Genomic DNA, 17,013 nt, shown 5'->3' with positions numbered 1-17,013 from the left:
TTTTATTTGTATAATCTTAATTGGGATCTTTAAGATATGAGCATTATACAAGTTGGTCATGTTCCCATTGAGTTATCCTCTTTTGTTCCCTCCTCCTCAATGGGGAAATTAGTGATTATTGTGGAGTCATGAATACACCAGTGGGTTCCTGTGAGGAGGACTGTAGGGAGCCAATGCAGATGCCATTACAAGATGATGCTGGCTTCCCGCCAGTCTTGAGGTAAATACTTCCTCATTTAGGCAGCAACCTCCCTTGAGGTTGTGCATGCGCTTGATGCACCTTGTCCTGAGCCTATCCCGTGGCTCCTGTGGGTGGGTGAGCCTATGGCAGCCAATCAGCAGGCGTCCCATAGTATTCTGCCCTATAAAAGCAGCTACACTCCTGCGCCCCTCGCCCCTCGCCATCAACTTTCCTGTTAACCAAGAGGCTCTCCAATAAAGTGTGATCGAGAAGGATCTTCGTCTGGTGGTCGTTCTTTCCCTGCAGGACAGGGGCTCGCCCCAAAGTGGTACCGAAACCCGGGAACGCCGGGTGTTTTGTGGTCACCGGGCGAGGGGCCGAAGAGGATCCAGAACTTGACACACGGAGAGGAAGACGTCGGTAAGTCATCCCCAGTCATAATGTTTTTTTACTTAGATCCCTACCTGGTCCTTCTTATTTTCATTCCTGTGTGGTTTGTTGTCTTTGTCGTTTGCTGTGAGCGCAACATGGGCAATTCTCAGGGTGCGAGTTTTGTGACTGTTGACTTTGTCCAGCCGATAAAGGAATTGCTTAAGCAGAGGGACATTAGGGTCTCCTCTGCAACAATTAAAAAGATTGTTAAAGACCTAGATACAATTGCGCCCTGGTTTGTGGTCTCAGGGGACCTTTCTCTCCCTACTTGGGAGAAATTACGTAGAGAATTGGAGGCAGCAAAACAAGAGGACAGAATTGGTAAGGGTACACTGCCGTTTTGGCGGCTGATTCACTCTTGCTTAAGTAAAGAAAACCACATGGAACTTATTAGAAGGGGACGGGAAGTTCTCGCAAGGCATCAGGATAGCCTTTCTGAGTCAGATTCAAATGGGGAGTCAAAAACTAGGCCTAGAAAAAGAAAAAAAATAAAAAAGAAGGGATTAAACAAAGAAAAAAGTTTACAAGATGAGCTCAGAGAAACAGGTAAAATCTATAATTGCTCCCCCCCCCCCCCCCGGGGGAAAGAGGAGCCTTTAACAGGCTCTATCCTCCTATTGAAGAGCTTACACATGCAAATGTACTTGACACAGATGAGGAGGCTAGCTCCGATTCTGCAGAGGAGGAAGAAGAAGAATTATTTAAAGGGGAAGAGGAAAGACTAAAGGAGGCCACCGCCTGTTATAAAAGGGAGCAGACAAAGGGGCCTAAAGGCCAAGGGTGTAGTCCTTTACAGTCCCTAGAGCCTTCCGCACCCCCACCCTATAACTCCCCTGGGGACACATGCCGCTTCATTAAAACCTCCCCTGGGGACACATGCCGCTTCATTAAAACAAAAACCTGGTCGCGGCTGGCCTCTGCTTTTCCCGTTTTTGAGGACCCAGTAACTCAACAAAGGAGACATGAACCAGTTCCCTATAAACAACTAAAGGATTTGGTTCAGGCTGTCAAGGATTTTGGACCAGGTGCAGATTATTCCGTTGCGCTATTGCGCAGAATCATTACAGCTCCTTTAACTCCTACAGATTGGACAGAGTTGGCAAAGGCTTGTCTTTCAAAAGGCCAGTTCCTTGAGTGGAAATCTTTGGTTACAGATAATGCTCAGACACAGGCTAGACAAAATATCCAGAATGGCCATCCGGGATGGACAGCTGACATGCTCCTGGGGCTCAGCCCTCACATGGCTGACCAAGTAAATTTTCCCATAGAGGTATATCAACAGGTTAATGACATTCACTATCGAGCATGGAGAGATGTCCCCAATAAGGGGGAAGTAGCTGGCAACCTGACAAAAATTATACAAGGCTCAACAGAACCTTTTGCAGATTTCGCTGCCAGATTGATGGAGGCTGCTGAGAAAACTATAGGTACTGCAGATCATACCATGCCCTTTGTGCTCCAATTGATATAAGAGCAAAGCACAAAGGAATGTCAGAGAGCTATAAACCCAGTCAGAAAAAAGGGAATTGAGGCCTGGATCAAAGCATGTCGTGAAATTGGCGGGCCACTATCTAATGCAGGCCTGGCCGCTGCAGTTCTTGCTGCCACAAAGTCTCAACAGACTCAAAATTCAAAAGGATGTTTTAAATGTGGACAGCTTGGGCATTTTAAGCGTCAATGCCCTCAGGCTGGGGAATCTGCCCCCCTAGTCAGGGAGGGACCAAAGCAGTGACCACCTGGTACTTGCCCAAGATGTAAGAAGGGTAATCATTGGGCTAATGAGTGTAGGTCAGTGAAAGATATTAATGGTCTACCTATACCTCCCCTTCAACGTGCTCAGGAGTCAAAAAACGGAATGAGGGGCCCCCGTCCCCAGGGCCCACAAATTTATGGGGCACTCCAGGCGCCAGTCCCAACATTGGGCCCGCCGCCGTCCTCCCACTCAGAAGAGCCACATCAGGCTCCGCAGGGTTGGACCTCTGTGCCGCCTCCGGACAGGTCCTGACCCCTAAGATGGGTATACTAGCCATAGAGACTGATGTCCGCAGACCTTTACAAAAGGATACCGTGGGCCTCCTCTTAGGACGTTCATCATCAACTTTAAAAGGATTGCTTGTTTTCCCTGGAGCCATTGATCCTGATTATATGGGCACAATAAAGATTCTCTGTCATTCCCCTTATGGGGCTGTGTCTATTGCACCAGGAGATCGTATTGCTCAATTGTTGATTTTGCCTTCTACTCATTCCTCATTCCCGGCCCAGCAGAGAGAGAGGGGAGATGGATGTCTTGGGTATACTGGGATAGACTTGGCTTGTTTATCGCTAGAATTAGATCAGAGACCACTTTTACAGTTGACCATAGAGGGAAAGACATTTTCAGGCCTGGTTGATACAGGTGCAGATAGAAGTATAATTCAAATGAATTCTTGGCCCAAGTCTTGGCCCCTGCAGAAATCTTCTCAGACCCTTCAAGGACTGGGATATGCAGAAACACCCCAGATGAGCGCAAAAGAATTAACCTGGTACACCGATGAGGGACAGAAGGGAAAAATACAGCCTTTTGTATTGGCAGTACCAATCAATTTGTGGGGTCGGGACATTCAGTCCCAGTTGCGCCTCCGTCTGACTAATGACTATTCAGAGGCTAGTAAAAATATGATGAAAATACAAGGCTTTGTCCCAGAACAGGGACTGGGAAAATTCCTCCAGGGACATCCAGACCCAATCATCCCAAAAGAAAAGTTGGGCCGCTCTGGATTGAGTTTTTCCTAGGGGCTGTTGAAAACGCCGCTTCTGAGAGAGTCCAGGTGCCCATTCCTTGGTTAATTAACAAAGCCATATGGGTTCCTCAATGGCCCCTATCACAGGAAAAACTGGAAGCAGCAAGAGTCTTAGTCCAAGAACAGTTGAATCTTGGCCATCTAGAGCCTTCTGTGTCCCCCTGGAACACCCCAATATTTGTGATTAAAAAACAATCAGGCAAATGGAGATTGCTCCATGATTTGAGAGCGGTTAATGCCCAAATACAGATTCTGGGGCCTGTTCAAAGAGGCCTCCCAGCCCTTTCTGCCCTGCCCAAGGGATTGCCTATCATAGTTCTAGATGTTAAGGACTGTTTTTTCTCTATACCGCTTTGCCCTCAAGATAGGGAACGTTTTGCTTTCACTCTTCCCTCAGTTAATCATGAGAGGCTGGATGCTCGTTTCCAGTGGCGTGTGTTGCCACAAGGAATGGCTAACAGCCCTACTATCTGTCAGCTTTTTGTAGATGCTGCGTTGGCCTCTGTCCGCCAGGAGTTCCCTTCTCTTCGCATGATTCATTATATGGATGACATTTTGTTAACAGCCCCCATATTGGCTACCCTACATTCCTCTTTTCAAAGAGTTATTCAGGCCTTAGAGAATTATGGCTTGACCATTGCCCCTGAAAAGATTCAACAGACAGATACTGTTACCTTTCTGGGGTCTGTCATTAGCCCTTGTTCTGTGAGGCCACAAAAGATGTGCATTTGCACCTCCCATTTACATACTCTCAATGATTTTCAAAAGTTACTGGGAGATATTAATTGGTTGCGAGGATTCCTTCATGTGCCTCGATCAGAGCTGTTGCCGCTCTTCTCCATTCTTGAAGGCAACCCCGATGTTATGTCTCCTCGCACGCTTACACAACCTGCCCGTGAGGCACTTAATAAGATTGAAGAGGCACTTAGTAAAGCACAACTTGATCGGTTTGATCCTTCTAAACCACTTCTTTTATGCATCCTAAAAACTAAAGATGTCCCTACAGGAGTGATCTGGCAGGAGGGACCTCTATTATGGCTTCATGGAAACTCCTTGGGAGCCCGCACTCTCCAATATTTTCCACAGCTGGTAGCCCGACAGGCTTGTTTGGGGCTTAAATATTGCTTAATACACTTTGCAAAGTTGCCTGACAAACTTATCATTCCTTATACTAAGGAACAAGTAAAGCTCTTGTCTGGCACTATAGATGATTGGAACATTCTCATGTGCGCTTTCCCAAATGTCATAGATAATCATTATCCAAAGAGCCCTATTTTGTCTTTTGTTGAAAATAATTTGGTGTATTTTCCTAAAATCACTGCTCAAGAGCCTATTACATCAGCCCCTGCCATCTTTACTGATGGTTCAAAGTCTGGTCGTGGGGCCTACTTGGTACAGGGCTCAGAGCCTATTGTAAGAATGTTTAGACCCGATTCCCCTCAAATTGTTAAATGCCTAATTGTTTTGGAGGTCTTTCGGACATTCTCTACTTCTTTTAACTTGTTCACGGATTCCCTATATGTAGCTAATGCGGTTGCTGGCCTAGAGATTGCCGCTTCGGTTCGCTCTGCTAGTCTAGTGTCTAATATTCTTTTACAACTTCAGTCTTTAATTTTGCAGCGAACTTGCCCTTTTTATGTAACTCATATTCGGGCACATTCGTTGCTGCCTGGCCCCTTATCACAGGCTAATGACCTCGTGGACTGGGCCACTAGGCTCGCCATGATTTCTCTGGAAGATACAAAAGCTTCAGCTACTGAATTCCATAGACTATATCATGCTCCTGCAAACACCTTGAGAAAGAAATTTTCTATTTCTAGAAATGAAACACGAGACATTGTAAAATCTTGTCAGTCTTGTGTCACCTTTCTACCCTCCCCACATGTGGGTGTTAACCCCCGGGGCCTACGTCCTGGAGACCTTTGGCAAATGGATGTAACACATCTTCCAGAGTTTGGGAAAGTAAAATACCTACATGTCTCAGTGGACACGTGCTCAGGTATTATTTTTGCCTCACCATTGGCAAGTGAGAAGGTCTCTCATGACAAAACTCACTGCCTAGAGGCCTGGGCTGCTTGGGGAAAGCCACACCGCCTAAAAACTAATAATGGCCCAGCGTACTCATCTGGTGGCTTTCGAGCCTTCTGTGCCCAAATGCAGGTTGCTCATACCACTGGCCTTCCTTACAACCCACAAGGTCAAGGTATAGTAAAAAGAGCCAATAAAAGTCTAAAAGCTCTTTTATTTAAACAAAAAGGGGGTATAGCGGAAAATGCAACTCCCAAGGAAAGAGTGTCTTTAGCCCTTTTTACCCTTAAATCTGCAGCTGACAGGCACAGTCAACATGTGATTCAATCATCCAGTGAGATGGTGATGTGGAAGGATGTCTTAGATAATAAATGGAAAGGACCGGATCTTGTTGTAATAAGATCCAGGGGAGCTGTTTGTGTTTTTCCACAGGAACAGGATTCCCCTCATTGGGTTCCAGCCCGGCTGGTGAGGACAGTCAAGCGATCTCCGGAGGAGGGTCCAGGAGACAGTGATGTCCATCAGGGCGGAGATGATGAAGGTCTTGTGGATAATCTTCCTCCTGTGCCTGGAATCCATTGAAGGAGAGCCACGTTGGGGTATTCTGTCAACCTTTCCCAAACTTATGCCGGTGCTCCATTCTGCCACGGTCTTCCCTCGCTTCTTTACAACTCCATTTTCAAAGTGGATTTTGTGTGGGAAAAATGGCAGCTGCACGGACTTTACACCCTTTGTACTGTTACAAGGAGGACTTGTAGCTTGCAATAATGTGTCCAGGACCCTCCATATGGAGAATCAATTGGAAGAGAAAGAAACACAAGATGAAGGGATGTCTTGGAAGCGCCTCAATACATCTGGGGGTGTTAATGACATTGGACATGGCTGTGGGAGGAATACTTCCTTTGCCCCTGCGCCGGTGTGTGTTCATCCACCGTTTCTGTTTGTTCTTAGTAACTTCTCTTTTAGTAATTACACCAATGCTTCCTTCTAGCTGTCATTTTAAGAAAGGGGTAGGAGTGGGAATGTTCCTAGTGTGCTGCCTGGGAGGATGCGTACTTTGCCTCTGGTTGATTTGCCGCCTGAGAACCCAGACCAAGAGAGAAAAGATGGTCATTTCTCAAGCGCTCACTGCCTTGGAAAGTGGTTCCTCCCCCCAAATTTGGCTGTCAGCTTTAAAAGGCAAATAGCTCCCCTGGCCCTTGCACCCTCAGGGTCTCAGAGTACCCATTGCATGAGGATGGGCAGGGATCTGGTAGCTTTCATTTGACTGCCGCCTTTGCACTCTCAGGGGATCTGTCCCATTGCACTGAGGAAGGGGAGGTTGAACTTCTTCCCTTGATCGGTCAACACATCATGAGGTGCGGACCTGATCGGGAAGGTGGCTATTTTTCTGAGCTATGCCATAAGTTAATAAAAAAGGGGGAACTGTAGGGAGCCAATGCAGATGCCATTACAAAATGGCACTAGCTTCCTGCCAGTCTTGAGGTAAACAATTCCTTATTTAGGCAGCACCTTGTCCTGAGCCTATCCCGTGGCTCCTGTTGGGCGGGTGAGCCTATGGCAGCCAATCAGCAGGCGCCCCATAGTATTCTGCCCTATAAAAGCAGCTACACTCCTGGGCCCCTCGCCCCTCGCCATCAGCTTTCCTGTTAACCAAGAGGCTCTCCAATAAAGTGTGATCAAGAAGGATCTTCGTTTGCTGGTCGTTCTTCTCCTGATGGTCAGGGGGTTCGCCGCATCTAGAGTTCGTTTGCAGAGGCTGGAAGCCCTGGTGCACCCATTCTCTCTCTCTCCCTCTATGTGACTTTCTCTCTGTGTCTGTCACTCACAAATAAATAAATAAAAATTAAAAAAAAATTCAACATGACACCTGAAGAAACTAGTTAAAAAAACATTCCTCAACATAATAAAGGCTATGCACAGGAAAGCAATAGTTGACATTGTAATCAACAGGAAAAAAATTGAATCATTCTAACAAAAAATCAGGAACAAACACAGGTACCCACTTTATCCCTTATTCAGTAGAATACTGGAAGGAAGTTTTAGCTATAACAATAAGACAAGAGAAGTTAATAAAAGGTTGCAAATAAGAGAGGAATAAGTAAAATTTTTGTTACTTGCAGATGATATGACTCTATATGTGTCCTGAAGACTTCGCCAGAAAACTCTGAGAATTAAAGAAATGCAAGATTGGCATTCAAAAATCAGTAGCCCTCCTATATACCAATGACAAACATGCTAAAGAAGCAAATGGGCAAATAATCCCATTCATAGTGCCCTCAAAGATATCTTGGAATAAATCTAACCAAGGAAGTTAAATACTTTTACAGTGAAAACTTTAAGTACTCAAGAAGCACATTCCAGAAAACACTAAAAGATGAAGCTTTCTCCTGCTTAGGAATTTGAAGAAACAGTGTTGTTAAAATGGCTATCTGACCCAAATCCATCTACAGATCCAATGCCTTCATTATCAAAATGCCAACAACGTTCTTTTTAAAATTTTTTTTTGTTTCTTTGTTTATCATTTGAGAGCAACAGAGAGAAAGAGGCAGAGAGAGAAAGAGAGAATGGGCACACCAGGGCCTCCAGCCACTGCAAACGAATGGCAGACGTGTGTGCATCCTTGTGCATCTGGCTAACGTGGGTCCTGGAGAATCGAGCCTCGAACCAGGGTCCTTAGGCTTCTCAGGCAAGTGCTTAACCACTAATCCAGCTCTCCAGCTCCAACAACATTCTTTATGAAAAAGAAAATTAAACTAAAATTCACTTGGAAGCACAATAGACCTTCATGTGTGTTTGCCATTTGTATTTCTTCCTCTGTGAACTGGCTGTCCAGCTCTTTGCCCTATATTGTGAGTGGGTTGTTTGACTTTCTATAGTTTAGGTTTTTGAGTTCTTTGTAGATTCTAGAGATTAGGCCTCTGTCAGTTGAATAGTCAGCAAATATTTTCTCCCATCCGGTGGTATTCTATTGGCTTTGATTATTGTATGCTTGCCTGTGAAGAAACTCTTCAGCTTCATGTGATCCCATTGGTTGAGTGACTGTTTAAGATCCTGTACTACTGGGGTTTTATTCAAGAAGTCTTTTCCCATTCCTATATCATGGAAAGTTTCTCCTATATTTTATTCCATTAGCAGCTGAGTTTCTAGTCTTCTGTTTGTTTGTTTTGTTTTGTTTTGTTTGTCAAGGTAGGGTCTCACTCTGGCTCAGGCTGACCTGGAATTAAATATGTAGTCTCAGGGTGGCCTTGAACTCATAGCGCTCCTCCTACCTCTGCCTCCCAAGTGCTGGGATTAAAGGCATGTGCCACCATGACTGGCAGAGTTTCTAGTCTTACATTGAGGTCTTTTCCATTTCAACTTAGATGTTGTGCATGGCGAGATGTGTGGATCAAGTTTCAATTTCCTGCATTTGGTTATCCAGTTTGTACAGCACCATTTGTTGAAGATGCTATCTTTTTACAAGACTAGATTGTTAGGGCCTTTGACAAATATCAAGTAGCTGTAGTTGCTTGACCCAAAGTCCAGGTCCACAGTTCTATTCTGTTGGTCTATACTCCTGTTTTTATGCCAGTACCATGCCACTTGTATTACTATGGCTTTGTAATATAGCTTTAAACCAGGTATGGTGATGCCTCCAGAGATATTTCTTTTGCTGAGGATATTCTTGGATATCTGAGGCCTTCTGCCTTTCCATATGAATTCTGAGATCATTTATTCTAGTTCTGTGAAGAACAATGTTGTGATTTTATTGAATTTTTTAATTTTTTTGGTTTTCTAAGATAGGGACTCACTCTAGCTCAGGCTGACCTGGAATTCACTATGTATTCTCAGGGTGTCCTCAAACACTCAGCAATCCTCCTACCTCTGCCTCCCAAGTGCTGGGATTAAAGGCATGTGCCACCACGCCTGGCTAATGTTGTGATTTTAATTGGAATTGCATTAAATCTGTATATTGTCTTTGGTAGGATTACCATCTTCACAATCTAGGAGCATGAAGGATCTTTCCATTTTTTTCAAGTCTTCCTCAATTTCATTTTGAGTGCTTTTATGTTTTCATTGTATAGACCTTTCACTTTCTTGGTTAATGTTATACAGATGAATAATATATAGTATATACAAAAAACTCAAAAAACTGAGCAATAAGAAAATAACTTAATCAAAACTGGGCTGTATGACTCAACTGTACCACCCTTAGATATTTACCCAAAGAAACTAAATCAACATACCACACAGATACTTGAACACCAGTGTTTATTGCAGCAATATTCAAAGAACTATATTAAGGACCAAATGAGATATCTAAAAACAGATGAATGTTTCAGGAAAACGTGAACCTTATATGTATATTAATTTCCTTTTGTAGTCATAATGAAGAACAATTCATATTGTTCTTAGAAAAATAGATGCAAGTGAGATAATTATATAAAGTGAATTAAAACAATCTCAGAAATAATAATGTAATGTAATTTGTTGTCATCTGTAGTTTTTGGCTTCATATAGATACAAAAATATCACATACATATTTATAAGGCAATACACTTAATATAAAATGTATACATGAGTGTACTTTAAAAAATAAAAAAAGAATAGCTTTCTAATAAATTATCCACATATTACTATAATGGGACTAGGCCTATGTTCATCACTATTTACAGAAATGAAACCATAATAGATTGAAGATTAACTTACATAGCGGAATTGAGCCAAGGCAGGCTAGAAAGTGTAGGAAAAAAACCCCGCAGGGGGCCCCCACGCTCTGCCCGGATAAGGCGACACCCCAAATCACTCACGAGAAGCGGTCTTGATGCAAACTGCAAGAGGATTTTATTCCAAGCGCGCTGGGGCCCACAGTCGTACACCTCACAGGGGTAGAGGACTGCAGAGCCCCGAATGCAGGAACAGGACAGTTTTTATAGGGTTTCTAACAAAGCCTGTGCCTTAGACCAATCATTTTCTAATATTAGGAGCCCCGCAGGGTGTTAGCCAGTCAGTTGGTGCCACCCCATAGTTTCTAAGCCAATTAGTTTATGACCTTGGTGGTCAGCATTTGCGCAGGTCCTTGGGTGGGAGTAGCAGAGTGTGGTTCCAGTCTCCTATGACCTTGGAGGTCAGCACTTGTGTAATTCCTTAGGTGGGGGTAGCAGAGTATGGTATCAGCCTCCTATGACCTTGGTGGTCTGAGGCAGGCTGCTACAGCTTATGGTGCGAGCTACTAAGGCTAACAGTGTGGGCTATTAAGGCTTATAGTGTAAGGCTTATAGTGCAGGCTATTTACAGAAACCAAATAAGTGGTTCACTTCATTACTCATTTCCCATCCTTGAGGGCTATCTCATGCCCTTTTACCTAGTTTTATATTAGGAGTGGGCTCTGATATAATGAGAAGAGGGATTCTTTACTTGCTTCCAACAGAGAGTAAAGCCTGGAGTTTGAGGTATGCAGGGAGCCCGCTTAAGGTCCCCTTGGAGCGTGATAGTATTTCTGAGCTTCTGAATTCTTGGGCCTTTCAAAAGTTGCTCTATTACTAAGCTCCATCACTAGCCCTGTTCACACTTATTTCTTCCAAGACAGAGTCTCAGTTGCTGAGGCAGGCCTGCTACTCTCCACAGATGGGCCTCAGTCTTCTCAAGAGCTTGGATTGCTTGCCTGTACCATTAGACCCAGCCGAAGCTTTTCATGATTCTCCAAACTGTGAAATTATGGAAAGAAAACAGAGACATAATTTGGATGTTGGAATTCTCAAAGACATTTGTGCAAAACCCCAAAGCACAGGGAAAAAAGTCAAGTAGGATTATATCAAACTAAAAATTTCTCCTTGGGACTTCCGACCAAGATGGCGACCACCTAGCTGAGCTGCAAATCCTGGGAAAAGAAAGACAAGACATTAAGGGTTTTCTGGGTCTTTTAATCAGTGGGAGGGCACAGTGGCGGGGGGGAACAGGCAATCGTGGATCCCCTCGAGGGCAGGTAGACCACCCCTAACACCAAATAGCCTTTGCTCCCCTCTGCCAAGGCCCCACTCAGCATGACCGCTCCCCGCACCCCGCTGCGGCTCCACACCCCTACAGCCGCTGTGCCCTTCTCCGCGCTCCCACACGATTGATCCCTGTGTGTGGAAGCTTAAACTGCTCTGCACACTTGCCCACATTACTGTTAGGCAAGCCCAGTCCCACAACAACTGCCACACAAGCCCACACTGTCTCTCACTTGTGCCAGCTCAGGTGCCCTCCCCTAACTGTCTGCCGGCCAGCCATCCTACATTCTCCTGTGGCGGGGAAACTCAGACTGTTTCTGGGTCCCAGTGTTCCCAGCCAGAGTTTGGGCTGCCTCAGGGCTTGGTACCTCAGTCCCACTCCAAGTTCCACTTGAGAATTCAGGCAACTTTGGTGCCCCATCAGGCAGTAGATAGGTGGCTTTGGCAAGTGGGAGCCAAAGCCCAGGATGCTTGGCAACTGCCCCAGGCTGCCTCAGATTCCCATTGCACTAGAGCCCAGGCTGATCCACCCACCTACCTGCCCATACACTGTCATGGGCAGACCACAGCACAAAAGAAATAACATGAAAAATCAAATGCAAGAAAACCCAGTTAGACCACCCAGTCCTATGATGAATGCATCTAACCAAAACATAGAAGAGTTGTTAGGATCAGAACATCAAATTGAAGCTATGAGCAATGCAAGCCTGACTACCCTACTGGTAGAACTTGCAGGAAAGCAACAAAAGACCAATAATTGTGTGGATGCAACCATTACTAAGCTAAAATAATTTGATAAGATATTGGAAGGAGTTCGTTGAGAGTTAAAGTTTTGAGGGAGAGTGGAAAAAAAGAGGACCTTAAAAATCAGCTGGCCACACTAAATGAAGACATAAAGAAATGCAAGGATGAATTCCAAGATACATCAAGAAAATCAGAAAATGATGTGAAAAGGGAGTTTGACAGAGTGATGGAAAGGATCCATAGAAAAGTAGTAGAAAGTGCAAACTTAATTGAACAAGTCCAAAACTCTCTAGAGGCTCTCAAAATAGAGTCATCAAAGTGGAGGATAGAAACTCTGATCTAGAAGACAAGATGGAAGAAACAGTTCGAGAGTACTGAGAGGGGATTATCATCCTAGTATATTATTTATATTTTTGGAAGTTGTTAATAAATAGTTAATCAGAAGGCAGAAAATCAGACAATGATAAGAACTCTATGCAGACATGAGAAACATGACTGACTCTTCAGAAAACAAGGGTGCTATTGCCATTTGGGTGCATCATACACTTTAAGATCAAAATTTCCCAGAGTGACTAATAATTACATGAGTTATAATTTTATTTGTTAAAATGTTTATTGAAAACTTTTCTTTTCAGCTTGGCTTACTGTGTTGTTTTAGACCCATTCTTTAATAAATAAAATGCTGATCATTCATGAGATAAAGAAAACAAAATCGAAACAAGAGCAGTTGGTTGGGATGTATCTCATTGGTAGAGAATTTTCCTAACATGCATGAAATCCTGGATTAAACCCCTAATACTGTTTAAACTGGGCACGGTGGTCTAGATAATGTAATCCTCGCATTTGGGACATGGAACCAGGTGGGTCAGAAGTTCAAAGTCAGGCTGGAGGGATGGATTTACAGTAAAAAAGGTGCTTGATTTTGAACCCTGCCAGCCTGGGTTAAAATCTCCAGTACCCATGTAAAGCTTGATACACCAAGTGGCCCATGCATCTGGAGTTCTTTTGCAGTGACAGGAGGCCCTGGCGCACCTATTTCCAACCCTTCCCTTCTCATTCTCTTGCTCTTTCTCTTTGCTGGAAAGTAAATAAATAATTTTTTTTTCAAAAAAGCAAAACTAACAATAAGGCAATGGGAAGGAATGGTAATTTGAATGTATGTCCCCTGTAGACTCAGGTGTTTTATTAATGTTGCAACTTGGGTCTCCAGCCATCTTGCTGGAGGTGGTGTCCACTGGTGCCTGGAACCCAACCCTACGGTGTCACTGGGGATGAATCTGATCTCCAGCTCAAAAGTTTGCAGCGTGGTCTGAGCTCTGGCTGGGTTCTTGGTGCCAATTAGTGCTTTTTGCTTTCAGTTTTTAAGGTATTTTTGGTTGTGTTGCTCTGCTTGGATGCATGGAAGCAGCTTGTTCTATCACTGCAAGAACTCACCCCTGCATCTGTAAGCTTGAAGTAAATCTTTTCCTTCTCTAAACTGTGCCTAATGTGGGTGTTCATCCCAGCAACATGACACTGCCCACAACAGATAGGATTAGATCAACATATATTTTTGGGACTGGAGAGATGGATCAGTGGTCAAGACACTTGCTTGGAAGTCTGCTGGCCTGGGCTTCTATGCCCCACTATCCATGTAAATCCAGACACACAAAGTGGTGCATGTATCTGGAACTTGTTTGCAGTGGCAAGAGGCCGTGGTACACCCATTCTCATTCTTTCTTTTTCTCTCTTTCCTTTAAAATAAATGATAAATAAAAAATACATTTTGTACATGTATGAAAATTGTCAATAAAAAGTTACAAAAAAGCCTATACTGAAACACGTTCTTGAAATAATGAAACTGTAATATAATTTGTGTAATGAACTTTGAATGGATTAATATAAGAAGTCAAGCTACAGAAAATTGCAGTAAAAGGAGCACACATTGGTTACATACATAGTAGAAAAGCACGAAATATCTGTGGTTGATTCAACATCATATTTAATCCTCAGTTGCTGAAGTCTTTGAGTGATGAAAACTTGCTGGCAGAGGTGTGTCACTGGAGGAGTTGAGGCATCTGGTATTAACGCAGCCCCACTTGGCTGATCTGACCACTCAATCTCTCTATTTTCTGCCTGCTACTATGGTTTTATGGCATCTATTTTTCTGCTCTTGCCATGCTTTCTCCACATGATGAAATTTCTCCTTGAACTAAAAGCCAGAAATAAACTCGTTCCTTCCATAAGCTATTCCTAATTTTTTTTTTTTTTACCAGCACCTAGACAGGAGCTACTATGGGAAGTTGGTACTCAGAAATGAGGTATTACTGAGATAAACTCATCATGTGTTTTTAAATTTTTTTTAGAGTTGGTTTTATGGTGGAATATGAAAGCATTTTGAATTTTGGAATAAAATTAACATTAACATTAAAATTAACATTAAAATGCTATAAGCTGAGCTGCATTAGCCTTTGTAGTAAGGGTTTGAAAGATAAGTATGCAGAGAGGCATGGATTGTGGATGCTCTTGAAATTCAGTCACACACAGAAGATACCTAAATGTTATGTGTACAATTAACTTGGGGCTAGCATTCATTTCACACTGTATGCTCATCAAACTTCACATCATGTTAAACGTCTGGCATTTTCGTCAGAGAATTGTACTATAGTAAAGCTGAAGAAGAAGGAAAAACGCAGGTAGGATTTAAAGTGAATGCCGGTCGTCCTCTTAGTGTGGTAGGCAGCACGTCAGTCTCACAAAGTGAAGTGCTGGAGTGAAGGTAAAGCCCTTGTTTGCAAAGCATGGCAGCCTGGGGTCAGTGCCTCAGTACCCATGTGCAGACAGATGCACAAAGTGGTGCATGCATCTAGAGAATTTCGAATCATAAGAAGAAACTGTGTGTCTCTGGTCCTGTTAGAGAACAGTTGGTTAGCCCTGGTCTCATAGTGTCTGTCGCTACTTTCAGGAAACCTCCACAAGACTGACCTTTTCACATGGGTAATGGAGAAGGGTGAAAAGAAAGTCATCAAAATAATGGAAAGAAGAATGAGTTCAGTGCATGAAATAGGTAAGGTAGGGGTAAAAAGAAGATGTTGGAAAGGGATTATGATCCGATTACATTATCTTCATGTATGATAATTATCACTAATTTTTAACAGAATGTATGAGCTTATATGTGTAGGTTGTCATTCCTGCTTCACACGTACAATAGAGGGCCTGGTATGTAACTCTCCTTCCAAAACTTAAACATTCCATAGAACAGTCTAATTTTGAAATCAAGAAAAGTTAAAAGGGAAGATAAGGGAGTAGTAAATCTGAATGTTATCATGTTTTAGAGTCTGAGTAATAGAATTTCTCTTTCAAACATATTTCAGGACCATATTATTACATCGCCATTTTCCCCAACTCCAGTGAATTTGATTTTGTTTCACTGCACCAAGAAGTTAACCAAGGCTGGGAAAATGACAATCATGCAGCAGAACTAATTGGTTTCAGTTATTTCCCATTGTCCTGTGAGAAGATTTTTCTACTCCACAGTTTCTTCATTGCATTCTTTACTTCTGCATTTCTCAGAGTATAAATCAGCGGATTTAACATGGGGGTGATGATAGTGTAAAATACAGCTACATCTTATCCTCTGAGAAGGTAGTGTCAGGTCGCATATACATAAAAGTACATGGACCGAAAAAGATGATGACCACCGCGATGTGGGAGCCACAGGTGGAGAGAGCTTTGCGCCTGCCTTCAGCTGACTGCTTTCTCAGAGACACCAGAATGACGGTGTATGAAATTAGCAAAATGACAAAACTGCCCAGCGCAATGGTGCCACTGTTGGCTGTTACAACAACACCGACAACATAGGTATCCGTGCAGGCAAGTTTCAGAACTGGATGGACATCACAGAAGTAGTGATCAATCTCATTTGGTCCACAAAAGGGAAGTTGCACTACCAGAGCGACTTGGATAATGGAGTGTAAGAATCCACCGACCCATGTTCCCAGCAACATCTTATTGCATCTCTCTCTGTCCATGATGGTCATATAGTGCAAAGGTTTACAGATGGCCACGTAACGATCGTAGGCCATGACAGTGAGAATGAAGATTTCAGTGCAGCCAAAGAAATGAACTCCAAAGAGTTGAAGCATGCACCCCACATAGGAGATGGTTTTTTTCTTAGCTAACAGATCAACAATCATCTTGGGTGCTGTGACTGAAGAGTAACAAATGTCCACAAATGACAAGAAGTTGAGGAAAAAATACATGGGTGACTTAAAGAGGTTACCGAGGCACACTGTGAACATGATGAGGAGGTTTCCCAGAACAATGACCATGTAGAAGAAAGAAAACACCACAAAACATGCTTCATCCATCTTTGCATTCTGAGAAAGGCCCCAGAATATGAACTCAGTCACATTGTTTACTGTTTCTGTGGAGTGAATCCATGAGGTCATATTCTCAAGAGGCAATTATATTACCTAAAGGACACACAAAAGGACTGTCAATATTCATTTCTTTTTCAGACGAAATAAATAAACATAGTAATTAAAACAAAAAACATTTACTGTTGACCTCTTGAAAAAGATGAAAATAGACCTACTAACTGACCCAGTTATTCCTCTACTGGGCAGCTACCCTAAAGGCTCCACTCTTCACTGCAGAGGTATTTGTTCAATGATTTGTATTGTTAAGGTGAAATGCATCTGTTCTGATCTGCTTACCTTAATAGTATATACCAGTTTGCACTTGATATGACAAAGTGGAAAGAGATAAAGTAAATTGTCTAAGTCTTACAGATCTTTTGTAAATTTGTCTTCCGTTAACTTTTTAAGACTTTTACATTTTTTTCTAAATATATTTAATGCTTATTTTGTATAAAGCCCTCTATTGGGTTTAG

At 43.0% G+C, this 17,013-nt stretch overlaps 1 pseudogene; it reads right to left on the bottom strand.

The window, feature by feature from the left end:
* Positions 1–15,614: 15,614 nt before the first annotated feature.
* LOC123463606 lies at positions 15,615–16,570 on the bottom strand (annotated as a pseudogene).
* Between the last annotated feature and the right edge of the window lie 443 nt (positions 16,571–17,013).

This window comes from Jaculus jaculus, chromosome 1 (assembly GCF_020740685.1).
Source record: "Jaculus jaculus isolate mJacJac1 chromosome 1, mJacJac1.mat.Y.cur, whole genome shotgun sequence".
NCBI lineage: Eukaryota > Metazoa > Chordata > Mammalia > Rodentia > Dipodidae > Jaculus > Jaculus jaculus.
This window is presented reverse-complemented; position numbering and strand designations above follow the sequence as displayed.